At 42.4% G+C, this 12,393-nt stretch overlaps 1 protein-coding gene across 3 annotated transcripts in view; it reads left to right on the top strand.

Moving 5' to 3' along the window:
* LOC110799499 (pentatricopeptide repeat-containing protein At5g38730) overlaps positions 1 to 11,493 on the top strand; it is a 33,008-nt gene extending 21,515 nt beyond the window's left edge. Inside the window, exon 4 of one of the 3 annotated variants that reach the window (XM_056826501.1) lies at positions 11,450 to 11,493. The gene's annotated coding sequence lies outside the window, so the exon portion shown is untranslated. Of the gene's footprint in view, positions 1 to 27; positions 1,139 to 11,449 lie in introns of those variants that run through there. The other 2 variants (XM_056826502.1, XM_056826500.1) reach the window with 2 other exon arrangements.
* The last annotated feature ends 900 nt before the right edge of the window (positions 11,494 to 12,393 follow it).

The raw sequence follows: 12,393 nt of genomic DNA on the forward strand, positions 1-12,393 counted from the left end.
GATCGTACCCGTTTTTGTTTTTTGCAGATTTGGCTCATGGAACGACTTAGGCTTTTAGAAACTTCTGCCGATCCTAAACATTATCGTCCTATAGCCTTGGGTAATCGAAAGTATTTGCACCGAGGCCAGGACGAGGCCGAGTGGGCTTCCTTTTTTACTCATGGTATCTGTTCTATTAAGTGGGTGGTACTGTGGTGGGGTTTGACTACTATGACGGGGGGTTCTGATGTGTCAGTTTATGTATCTTTGCTGGGGCTATCTCGGCCCATTTATATCTTTCCTTACCGAGTCATGCGTCAATATGGCTTAAGGCAGACTATCCCATTTTCTGATACAGTACCACCTAAAGTAGCGGCCTTTTCACAAGCACGGGTTCAAGCATGGGCTAAATATTATGATGGTCTCCCGCGTTGGGCTGTGGCTACAAATGGCTTTGTGGGTCTTTCCGAAAACTACAAGTTATGGATGAGTTCCGATGATAAAGTTGTGAGGACCGAGGCTCGAAATGGTGAGCCGGCTGAGCTTTTGATACCTCGTATTCGGGTTAGGTATGAGGGCCGCGATTCTGCCAATCCTCGCACCCATGGTATTAAGACTGTGAAAGCTCGTCCTGATCGAAAGCGAAAGGAAGTTCCTCCCCGTTCCAATTCTAGGCCTAAGAAGATGCCTAACATGAAGGGGCCTGCCGTTGCTAAAAGAAATGCAAGCTCTCGCGGAGATCGTTGCCGGAACAATGTATGGGTTAGGAAAGTTCAGCCGCTAGTAGAACCAGTGACTAATCCAGTTGATGTTGATAATCCTTCCCCCACCATTGTTTGTGCCCTTGAGGCTAAGCGGGCTATAACGGTTCAAACTGAGAATGTTTCTGAGGCCTTGGCATCTTTGGAAGTTAGTGTCCAGGAGCCGGTTCTTATGGAGATTGATATAGGGGCAGCGCAGAAACCTGTGGAGGTGGACCCTGCGAACATTGCGCTCTACAAGACTTTATTTGATGATCCGGAAGAACTAGAGTAGTGTAGTTCTTGCTAGGGTGTAGGTGCCCTTTATTTATTTCAGTTGTGTTTGTTTTTCATTCCTTAGCACTTTTGTTTTCCTTCTTATCATTTTTTAATAAAGGCGTATTTTATTTTTACTTTCATTTTTTGCTTCTCCTCTTTTTTTCATTTTTTATATATTTGCTCATGTCTAACACTTTTGCACAACGTATATATTTTTTACTTGATTGGACCGAATGCATAATAGGATTGCCTACGTATCTTTGTTAAATAATTTTAACTCTGAATCAGGTCGCGCGTAGTTCTAGCTAGAATAAGTTCTAGGATGCCGAATTTAATAGATATGCTCTGAGGTGGAAACATATTTGATCGGTGAAATGAGTGAAGTATTATCATTATTTTAATCTGCTGTTTTTGCCGTAAGCCGTGTATGTGCACACGGAATTCCATGTGTTTTTTCGTTTTTTTGTACGACTATTTTTCGGTACGCATATCTGAATACGTGCTGTACCCCCCAAGTGTTCGTTATTTTCCGTTAATGTGCGGATAAAATGACGAGCACTTCTGGAAAAATTAGGCAGGCAGAGAGTTTCAACGCCTAGGCTGGGGCGTCAAAGATTTCGGCGCCCATCCCTGGGCGTTGAAAATGATTTCTGGGCGGTCTTTTTTCAACGCTTTGCTTCACATGTTCTTGCATTTATTTTTATTTTTCTCTTTTTTGTTTTACTTTTTTACTCGTATTGAAATTAATTTTGACGCTATTTCGGAGGCTTTCTTGACTGTTAGCGTGAGAAGCATTTTTGTCCGGATTAATTTTTTCTGTTCATGACTCGAAATGGTTTTGAGAATGGGGTTAGTGTGCGGAAGATATGAAGATCTTTGTGTAGGCTTTTGAGTGGGCCGAGGTGTGCGTTGACGTGGGGGGCGGTGTTTATTATTTTATGAATTTTTTTATGAGCAACATTTGCATTGTTTGGGTTTGATTTCCTTTTTGATTTCTTTGGATTGCATGGGGTAGACCCTTATGTCTTGGCAATATGATAGTGTGGTTCATTTTTGGGATTTTTTTTTGAATTTCAATGTCACGATTCAAGACCGAGTGGGCCTTGTTTATTGGGCCTAGAGTGGGCCGCTTCTTTGTTTTTTGTATTTGCAAGTACGTTTAGTACTTATTTAGTGTTAGAATAAAAGTTTTTAGGAGAAATCTTACGCCTTTATTAATATGGAAAGTAAGGAAAACACACTGAAATAAAATTTGCCTATATTCTAAGGGGTCCTAGGACCATCTAAAGCCTATTATTTTTATTTTTTTTGTTTATCAATCTAAAGAACTACTAGGCGTTTTTCTTTACTAAGGTGCTCTCTATGGCTCAAGCTTTGGGTTTAGTCTCGTAAAACTTTGGTCCTTCGCCGGTACTCATCTTGAATTCTATTCCCTTTGTGTTGACCCACTGACATGTCTTCACCCATCCGTTCTCGGCCTCTTCTAGTGTCGATGCAGGAGAGATTAACCGGCTTGGATCGAAACCTTCATCTTGTAAAGCTAGGGTAGTCATCACAGTCTCGTCCTCCATAGGCCTTGATTCGTTAAACAATGCCCATAGAGCCTGGTTGTCCAATATTTCAGCTATTTCAGTCTTGGCGAGGTGGGGTGCCTCATCCAAAGTATGACAGTCATGGAAAATTCCAGATCTGGGCCAAGTTTCAGTAAAGAGGTCCTGGCCCGATACTTGAGACAGGTAGACATCTTCAGCATCATCATCCCACACACTGCACACTTCTCTCTCGATTTGATCCATAGGGACCATGGCGAGTGGTGCACCTTGGGGCGTAATATACGCCGTAGGATCAAAGTTCATATTTTCTGGTTGGTCAAGAGAGATGTGACAAGAACCGAGTGGGCTCTTGTTGTTGTTGGGTTTGCCAACGTTGGGGAGAGGTGTTATTTCATCCTCTATCATGTCCTGGATTGTGTTTTTTAGACTCCAGCATTTTTCAGTATCATGCCCATTCCCTTGATGGAACTCGCAGCGAGAGCCCTCGACCCAGTACTTATTTTTGACTGGAGGGTCGGGTGTGGGGCCTATGGGCCTTAGTTTTCCCTGATTGGTTAGTCTTTGGAAAGCTTGTACTAGAGTCGACCCGAGTGGGGCAAACTTTTGATCTCGGGTCCACCTTCCCGGGCTCCTTCGGGTTGGGATTTCTTCCACAGCATGGACCTCTTGGGCTTGGGGCGTGGGGCCCCTGTAGTAAGTGCTACTCTTGTGTGCAGGTTTGCTTTGTACTGTTTGTGTGAGATCATCCTCGATCTTTATTCCTACATCATAAACCCTCTTGAAGGTATCAAGGCCCAAGTATCTAAGATGTTGTTTGTAAATTGGGTCCAGGTTGTCAATGAATTTTTGGACTAATTCGGTTTCAGGAGGCCAAATGACCAGTAATGCAAAATGTTTGGCTTGCGCAGCCGCTAAGGATTCGTTTTCCATTTTCAGTTGGTTCATGAGTAGGGTCATTTGGGCCATTTGGTTCTGTAGCTCTTCTATAGACATGTTTGAGGGTGCGAATCGAGGTTGGGGAAGCGGAGATCCTTGAAATGAGGGATGACAGACGGAACCTGGAGTTACTAAACCTTGCGTCGGTGATGTAGCTTCGAGACGCACTAACCTTTGATTTTCAGATCGGCACCAAGTGGCAGGACCAGCCCTATGCATAAGATAAGCTAAAGTTTAGGCCCCAAAGTTTTAAGCGTTACTTAGTCTAGACTTTTGACTCTCTCTATTGGGTTTTTTTTTATTCTCTCCTTTGTTGGTACTGTAGAAACCTACTTTTGCCCCCATTCCCGAAAGGGAAAGGTTCGATGATGAAAGCATAAATCTCCACTTGACAACGCATCTCCTATAAAATAAACGAATCTCAATTCCCCTTTTCATTTCACCCGAAACCTGATATTTATAGAAAACCGCTATTTATGGAAACCTGCTAAAAATAGTAACTGCCGTAAAAGGTAGCTTCTAAAAGTGGCAAATCATAAAGGATTGAAACCTGTCAGAATTAGGTGTTGCATTCCAACATAAATCCTAAATGAGATAGAAAACTGCAAGAATCCTATTCCTAATATGATTCGGAAATAAGAGTTACGTATTAATTAAAATCCTAACGAGCCTAGAGTTCGTAACGGGCCCAGACGCATCCCGTCAGAAGATTAATACGCACTAAAAGACTCGATTAAGTCTCAAACTCTACGGATTTCAGGAATCCGAATCTGACTAAAGAAAACAGCCCAGACCCTATTTTCAACGCCTGGTTCTGGGCGCCGAAATCTTCGGCGCCCAGGCCTGGGCGCTGAAAATACCTGGGTACGTGTTTTTTCCTAATTCTTTGTGGATTAGAACTCTGCAAATCTATCTTTCCACGAACTCTTCCCTATAAATACAGCCCCAAATTCGACTTGAAAGACACACACAACACAATTATATTCTGAGTATTGACTCCAACCCTTAGCCTAAGCCTCACGCTGCGAAATTGTTCACGCGTTCTGTCGCAATCGATCCATAAATCGAACAGAACGTATCCTGTCCCATAATTGAGATTCGTTAAATAAAAAGGAGAAATAGCAAAGTCAAAGTGGTTAGTTTTCTGAGAACCGTGACGCACCTCTCAAGGGTGCGTCGTAATGTGCCCCTTCTCGATGATTTAATTGCTTTCCTCGCCCTTTTTATGAACTGTTAAACTAACTAAATCTGATTGTTCTATCACGCCTAACAAATATAATATTTTTGGGAAATTGGATTATCATGCTAGGTCCCTTAACGCTATTTAAATCAGATAATCGCGATCGATCTAGTATTATACGTTGCATATTGCTAAAATCAACTCAGATTAGTTTAATAGTTAACGCATGTCCCTTCAATTATTTATGCTGAGCTAGTAAGGATATCCTGCCTCTGGAGTTATCGACGAGCGAAGTACTCCTCTCGGTAGTTACAGTCCCCCGAACCCTCAATCTCTACCTTGCGGGTGTATGTTGAGAGATCCCCACACCAGGGATCACAAGGGAACCTACGGCCGTCGTGGTCAAACATAATTGCACTCCCTTTATGTCACGATAACCGGGTTTTGTCAGTTTTTCTCATTGTCGTTAAAAACTGAATGGCGACTCCTATATTACTAGTCAATTGGGTGTAAACTCACAGGAAATCCAATTACACTTGATTGAATAAAAAGAATCGTCACACCCACGAGGGACGAGGTCACGCATTAGCCTCGTGCTTTTTCGACGCCCTCACAGTGGCGACTCCACTGGGGATAGTGAAGGAAATACTCGTGCTTGTAGGTAATCAAAATAGCCGAAGGGTGAAACGATCCTACCCCGCGTTTATTTCCCCATCAAGTTGGGACGACCTGAAAATTAGCATATTAATGTGAACGGGCAGAACCGCATAACGAATCTCGGCTCCCTCGGGAGTTGGGACTAAGGATACCTTTTTCCGCCAATAGGGGGGTGCATACGCCGCGCATGTTGCCCACTCGGTACTTGTGCAGGTAGTACACCTATCCCGTACCCAATCGCTCGCTCATTAGGTCCCTCTCGCCTGCATGCCCCCTTGGCTTGCACTTGCGGGTTGGCCTCTTGGGCGAAATTCGTCTGTTGAAGACACTACCTCGACCGGGGCATGTGTTGGATCAACGATAGAAGCGGTACCAAGCCAGGCGCAAATCAACTACCCATAGAAGCCTATCATAAACTACGTGACATATTTAATTTTCGAATCCATGTTTGTAATGTAGTTATGTGTAGCGAAATATGTGATTGTGTGTGACAAACTATCCTAGAAAACCAACGACCTTAAAAATTGCCCAAACATTCATAGACTAATTTGCCAAAGAGTTATACCGAAACACGTGTTCCGCAAACCCGAATGATCGCCACAAAAATAAGCGACGCTCGGGATGGCCTGTAACGAATCCCACAAACGCTGCTACGCGTAAAGGACGTTATTAGGCAAGCACGCAAATCGAAGTCGCATAAACAGAAGACAAAAAACGAGAACCAGCCAGGGACGCATTTTCAACGCCCCTGGCTGGGCGCCAGAATTTCTCACGCCCCTAGCAGGGCGCTGAAGTTACTGCTTGGCCTTCTGGTCAGGCGCAACAGCCTCGGTGCCCGAGCAAAAGGAAAATACGTAGCGCAAAAAAAATGTTCATAAAAAGAATTGCTACGAGGGCATAAGAAAAGCACTCGATTTCAAAAGCGACTCGTGAAAAAATTAATAACTCTTTGTGTCGTTGTTAGGCCTCCTACGACGGCAATGCTCGGCACCAAAACCGAACATGCTAACAACTATGAATGTCACACGGGCAAGTGTTTCAAAAATCCAAAGAATGACCAAAAGAAAAAAAAAAACCAAAAAATGCACCAACAAAAGAAAGAGTGAAAAACCAATAGAGAGAGTCGAAGTCTAAGACTAAGTAATGCTTGAAACTTTGGGAACCTAAACTTTAGCTTATCTTATGCCTAGGACTGGTCCTGCCACTTGGTGCCGATCAGGGAATCAACGGTTAGTGCGTCTCGAAGATACATCACCAACATCAGGTTTAGTGACTCCAAGCTCCGTCCGTCGTCCCTCATTTCAAGGATCTCCGCTTCCCCAACCTCGATTCGCACTTTCAAACATGTCCATCGAAGATTTGCGAGACCAGATGGTCCAAATGACCCAACTTATGGGCCAACTGAAAATGGAAAATGAAGCTTTAGCGGCTGCGCAAGCCAAAAATGACCTCGATAACGAGAAGAGGATTGAAAAAATGGTCCTACAGCAAACCATGGGGAGCAAATACTTCTCCCTCGATCCTGAACCTTTTCCTGGCAAACTACCAGAAAAGTTCAGTTCATCTGACTTACCAAAGTTCAAGGCCACGGACAACCCCCGTGATCATCTACTGAGCTTTGTGAATGCCATGAACTTGAAAGGCGTGGACAAGTCCATGTATTTACCTGCCTTTCCTTTGTCCTTGGAACCTGTGCCGCACAAATGGTACTATCACCAGGACCCTAAGCTCTTCCCCACTTGGGAAGACTTTGTCAATGTCTTCATCAAGCAATACTCGTCGAACATGGATTTCCAAGTCACCATGCGCGAGCTGGAAGTTCTCTTCCAAAAGAAAAATGAGGGTTTCACAACCTACTTTGCTAGATGGAGGGACCAGGCGGCCCAGTTAATCAATAGGCTTCCCGAAACAGAATTGGTCCAAAAATGCATTGACAACCTGGACCCGGCTTACAGACAACACCTTAGGTACCTGGGACTTGACACTTTCAAAAGAGTCTATGATGTGGGAATAAAGATAGAGGACGACCTCGCCAAAACCATACAAAGCAAACCCACATATAAGAACAACACCTATAATCGGGGTAACACATCCCAAGCCCAAGAAGTCCATGCTGTAGAAGAGACTCCCGCCCGAAGAAGCCTTGGAAGATGGGTCCGAGACCGAAAGTTTACCCCACTCGGGTCGACTTTGGTACAAGCCTTTGAAAGACTAACCAATCAAGGAAAGTTGAGACCTATAGGCCCCACCCGTGACCCTCCTGTCACAAGCAAATATTGGGTCGAAGGTACCTACTGCAAATTCCATCAAGGAAATGGGCATGACACTGAAAACTGCTGGAATCTAAAACATACAATCCAGGACATGATAGAGGATGAAGTGATACCTCTCCCTAACGTTGGCAAACCCAACAACAACAAGAGCCCACTCGGCTCTTGTCACATCTCTCTCGACCAACCAGAAAATTTCGACCCCACGGTGTATATTACACCTCAAGGTGCACCACTCGCTGTGGTCCCTATGGATCGAATCGAGAGAGAAGTGTGCGGTGTGTGGAATGATGATGCTGAAGATATTTACCTATCTCAAGTGTCGGGCCAGGACCTCTTCACTGAAACTTGGCCCGGGTATGCTCTCATTGACACCACCCCTCAGGAGCCCGAGGTCGACAACCTCACCCGATCCGGAAGAATATACCAACCGGATATTCACCCACCTCATATGGACGACATCCCGGTTAGGCAAACTCCTGAGAATGGACGGCACGCCACCATCGCAGAAGTCATTGAAAATCCTCTCCTGAAACAACTAAAAAGAACCAAGGCCGAGATTACCATCTGGGATCTCATGTGTACTTCAAAGGAACATCGCGAAAAGCTTATTCGCTCACTTGACCTCATCTCAATACCTACAGATATCACACTTGACTCATTGGTTAGCCCTGACACGAGAGATGCCGGAGAAAAGGCCATAGTTTTCACTGATAAAGACTTACCCAAAGAGGGGGGTGCTCACAATAAAGCCCTTTACCTAGTGGTTGGATGCAAAGGACAAAACATCCCCCTAGCGCTCGTAGATAACGGTTCGGCGGTTAATGTCTGCCCATTGCGAACCGCCCATTGCTTGGGGCTAGGAAACGATGACTTCCAAACCTCCACGCAAGGGGTACGAGCTTATGATAACTCCCTAAGGCCTGTATTGGGAAAAATCAACCTTACCATACAAACCGGGCCTGTGGCACGCACCACGGAGTTTCAAATAATCGACATCAAGCCCACTTTCAACCTCCTCTTGGGGCGACCTAAGCTCCATGACTTAGGAGGTGTGGCTTCTACCTTGCACCAAATGGTTAAACTTAACAATAACGGGGTAATACTAGAAATCCGCGCCCCTCCCCTCGACGTCAGTTGTACTATGGTTGGAACGGCCAAAACTGCAGACGACCTTTATGGGTTTCAAATGGAAGAAGCAATCTAGTTCATCGAAGATTATGATCCAGCATTCCTAGACCCGCATGCATCCCGAGTCATCCCTAGAATGCTGTTAGCTCAAGGTTATTTCCCAGGAACCCCATTGGGCATAAGGAAGAAGGAATATACATTCCATCCTTTTCCCGACAAATCTACTCCGTTTGGCTTAGGTTATGAACCAACGGAGGAAGATATTGTTGACCGCCTGTCTAGGCTACGCCTTAACAAAGCCAAACAAACCACCCTCCTTCCCCCGTATCAAAGGACCCTTAACGGGATGTTCGTTCGGGAAGGAGAAGAACACCCATGCTGTGATTTCCCTGAACCCTTCGTTCAGGATGGCTTGCTAAAACCCGGATTTGAAATTTTCCATGACTGCCACACCTTGGATGAGGCACCCCACCTCACCAAGACTAAAACAGCTGAAATATTGGACAACCAGGCTCTATGGACATTGTTTAACGAATCGACACCTATGGAGAACGAGACTGTGATGACTACCCTAGCTTTACAAGATGAAGGTTTCGACCCAACCCGGTTAATCTCTCCTGCATCAACACTAGAAGAGGTCGAGAACGGATGGGTGAAGACATATCAGTGGGTCAATGCAAAAGGAATGGAATTCAAGATGAGTACCGGTAAAGGACCGAAGTTTTACGAGACTAAACCCCAGGCTTGAGCCATATAGAGCACCACTAGTAAAAAGCGCCTAGTAGTTCTTTAGATTGATAGAAAAAAATAATAGAGACTTTAGATGGTCCTAAGCCCCCTTAGAATATAGGTCAGTTTTATTTCAGTGTGTTTTGCTTACTTTCCGAATCAATAAAGGCGTAATATTTCTCCTAAAAATTTTATCCTAACACTAAATAAACACCAAATGTATGTAATACCCCGAATTTTTAAAACTCGATTAATTATGCTTAATTATTTTTATTTAGCTAAAATCGTTTTAAATCCTAATTTCGAACTTTATTTTAACCAACGATGTTTTAATTCGCTTAAATTTTTAATATTGCTACACGATTTATTTTTCAGTTTATAATCTAATTTCATATTTACGTGCTTAACGACCTTTTTAAATTTTAATTATTTTCGGATTTCTAATAATTTCGAAACGTTCTTATTTTATTCAAAAATTAGATTTATTTTTCGTTAACAATGTTTCTTATAAAGAATTATTTCAAAACTTTATTTTTAATTAAACATTTCTATTCCAATTAATTTTCTTAGGTAGCACCAATTTTCTGAATTTTTGCCTAACTAAGTGAAATGACCAAAATGCCCCTAAGGAACAAATTGGCATCTTTCTCTTCCTTGCTCTCCACGTACAAAGTAAGGAGGAAATTTCCTTCCTTCCTTCTTCCCTCATTTCAGTCAAAATTCAAAGCAAAAACCAAGTTTGTTTCTTCCACTTTATCCTTTACAAATTCAACAATTTCAGAAAACAATTTCAACACAAGAGACCAATTTCACTTCCCTTTTCTCTCTTCTCTGATTCAAGCAATCAGCCACCAACATCTTATTCACCATTGAATTTAAAGATCAAAACAATAGAGTTTATTACCATTTTATTTTCTCTGTGAATAAACTGCAAATCTCAGCCATGGAGCCACCCTCTTCGCCCCTTTTTCCGGCATAATGCCGTCTGCAAACCACCCCTTTTGTCGCCTGTAACCACCGCACCACCACGCACCTCCCCTGTCTCCCTCGCCCTTGCGCCCAACTCCCTGCCTCCCTCCTCACTCGACCCCCTGCCTTCGCGCCCAGCCAGCACGGTGGTGCTGCTGCGCTGGCGACGCTCCACCCCTTTCCTCCTCCCTGGTGCAGCGCCACCCAGACACGCCTGCCCTAAACCCGCCGGAAAACCGCTGCAGTCTCCTCCCATAACCACCCACGCCATCACACAGCCCCTCCCTCTTTGCGCAAACCACCGTCGCACAACCACGACCATTACCGTCGCTTTATTGCGCCACCGTGCCTCCCAGGCGTCAGTCTCCACCTCCGTTCCCCTCCCCCTCTTTCTCTTCGTCCGTTTCCCTCCTCCCTCGTGCCCTGCCCTCCTCTGTTCTTGCTCGAAGTTCCCAGGAAACAAGTTCCAGATTGGAACTGTTTTCTTATTCCCCATACCAAGCCCAAAATTATTGGCCCAAATATCTCAAAGTGAGTTTACATTTCAATTCAAGCCCCTAAAATAATTACCTACTCTATTTGTTGATAATAAAAGTTTTAAGTGATAAACAAATTTATATATATATATATATATATATATATATATATATATAATATATATATATATATATATATATATATATATATATATATATATATATATATATATATATATATATATATATATATATATATATATATATATATATATATATACTTTAACTGAAAATTCGATTTAAATATTATTTCGTTAATTCATGAAATTAAATAATATTTCATGTAAATCAATTTATGAAATTTATATCTATAAATTTTGATTGAAATTTCGTTTAATAATACTTTCAAGAATTTATAAACATTTATATTTTTTATTAAATTCATCATTTCAAAATTCACTATCTATAAAAAAAATTGTTATTCTCGAAATATTGGTTTTAAAGTGTTTATCGTTTTAATAACTAATTCAATAATTTGATACTTTGAAAGAAATCGAACTCGGAGCTCAGGACGAACGAACCAAGGAAAAAGGCCTGTCAAATCGTGGAATTGAGGTAACGGTTATTGCTAGTTCCCGCAATCCCTTCGAAATGTATTTATGAATAATGTTATGAATGATTGATGTTTTATAATGATGTTTTATGATTTGCGGGATTACAAGTATGATTTGATTGAATTGTTTTACGATAATCCAGCTTTATGCAAAGTACTGATTTAATGAATTATTATTCCTGAAAGAATGATTTTATGAAATAACGAGATTTATTATTCCTGAAAGAATGATTTTATGAAATAACGAGATTTAATGATTTTATTGAACTATCCTGATTGAATGAGATGTTCCTGATTAATGTTCAACTAAAAGAAATGTAAACATGATAAATGAAAGTGTAAGAACTGGTCAAGTTCCTTTGATATGGAACCAAGGTTCCCCCTGATAAGAAGCACTGGCTTCCCCTGATATGGAACCAAGGTTCCCCCTGATAAGAAGCACTGGCTTCCCCTGATATGGAACCAAGGTTCCCCCTGATAAGAAGCACTAGCTTCCCCTGTTATGGAGCAATGGCTCCCCCTGTTATGAAGCACTGGCTTCCCCTGTTCGTAGGAGACGTCCTACCATGTTTCCTGAAAAATCCTGACAACCAGAATAATACTGTTAAAAGGAAAAAGGTTAAAGAAATGATGTTCCTGAAATGATATTCTTGCAATGATGTTCCTGAAATGATATTCTTGGAATAAATGTTCCTGAAATGATGTTTTTGAAATGATGCATCTGAAATATTGATTTATTAAATGTTTTACTATATTCTATTCTCCCTGTTTATTAAATAAAATGAATTGAAATGATGTTACGATGCTAGGGTAACTTGTTACTGAGTCTTCGGCTCACCGTTTTGTTTTCCGTTTTAGGTACTGCTGGGGACCACGGAAAC

The sequence above is a fragment of the Spinacia oleracea genome, chromosome 4 (assembly GCF_020520425.1).
Source record: "Spinacia oleracea cultivar Varoflay chromosome 4, BTI_SOV_V1, whole genome shotgun sequence".
Lineage (NCBI taxonomy): Eukaryota > Viridiplantae > Streptophyta > Magnoliopsida > Caryophyllales > Amaranthaceae > Spinacia > Spinacia oleracea.